Below are 1,312 nucleotides of genomic sequence, written 5' to 3'. Positions count from 1 at the left end.
ATTTCTGTCTCAAACTCATTACAATTCATTATAGCTTCAGATTGCCGCTCAGATCCTTTGTAGCTTCTGCCTCAGAAACTAGCGATTAGCGAGTCTATTCATTGTAGCTTCAGATTTTGTGTGTTAATGTGTAATTCACACAATATTTGCTGTCTGAATCTACAATGACTAATACGTTTGCTAATCAGTTGTTTGAGGCAAAAACGAGCAATTATAGTTTATTGTCATACCTCACAAAATCTGAGGCTACAAAATAAGACTACTAATTGTTAGCTTTTGTCTCAGTATTCTTCAAATTATATTTTTCCCTAGAAACTAGCGATTAACATGTTTATTCGTTATAGCTTCAGATTTTGTGTGTTATAATTCACACAATGTGTGCTCTCTGAAGCTACAGTGAATAAACTTGCTAGTTTCTGAGGCAGAAACTAGCGATTAACAAGCTTATTCACATACCATACAAAATCTGAAACTTCTATGAATAAGACTTAATTGCTAGTCATTGTAGCTCAGAAACTATAGCTAAGCAAACGTATTCATTGATTTAAAAATAATTTCTCATTTTAAAAGTTTTATTTGTATTTTAAGCATTATTTAGTTTTTAGTTTTAGCTGGTAACTTTACATGTCAGTCAGACCAAGTCTTGCTCTCTGAGTGGATGCTATTTGTCCAAAATAAGTTATATGAACCATAAACCAGACTATATAAGGCTAGTTAACTGCTAATGGACATCTAATCAGCCAGAAACATAAATATAAAGAACTAAGAAACTGAAAAACATAAAGTTGTTTGTTAGTCAGTGAAAGATGTTAATGCTAATGCAGAAAACAGCCTATCAGTCCACACAACCAGCAATCGCTCTTTCTCTCCACACCCATCCGTTCGTTTCACAAAGGGGTTTAAGTGCTTCCTCCCAATCGTTAACCTCCATCTATCGCTCTCTCTCTCCCCTGCGTTTAAACTGTTTGTCTTTTTCGAGAGGGGCTTTTTGAGGGTGTGAGAGGCTAATGGATGTATTGATTGGCAAGTCCTTGTGATTATTTGAAAGCGGTGCATCATTATAGCTGCTTGTTTTTCACATCTGAAGTGACAGTTTATCAGTAATCAAGTTTTTCTCAATATACATACCTGAAATGCATTTTATGTCCATGTGTTACTATGAAAGGAAGGAAGGGCTATTGATTGCGTCATCTTTTTGCTTTGTCTTCCACTTTTTATGAGGTGAAAAAGTCACAGTGCATGTATTCATGACATTGTGGAGTCCTAACACACTGTTGTTGTTTCTGACACTCTTTCTCTCTCTACAGGAGTG

The sequence above is a fragment of the Sinocyclocheilus grahami genome, unplaced genomic scaffold (genome assembly GCF_001515645.1).
Source record: "Sinocyclocheilus grahami isolate Dianchi unplaced genomic scaffold, SAMN03320097.WGS_v1.1 scaffold4310.1, whole genome shotgun sequence".
Taxonomy (NCBI): domain Eukaryota; kingdom Metazoa; phylum Chordata; class Actinopteri; order Cypriniformes; family Cyprinidae; genus Sinocyclocheilus; species Sinocyclocheilus grahami.
This window is presented reverse-complemented; position numbering follows the sequence as displayed.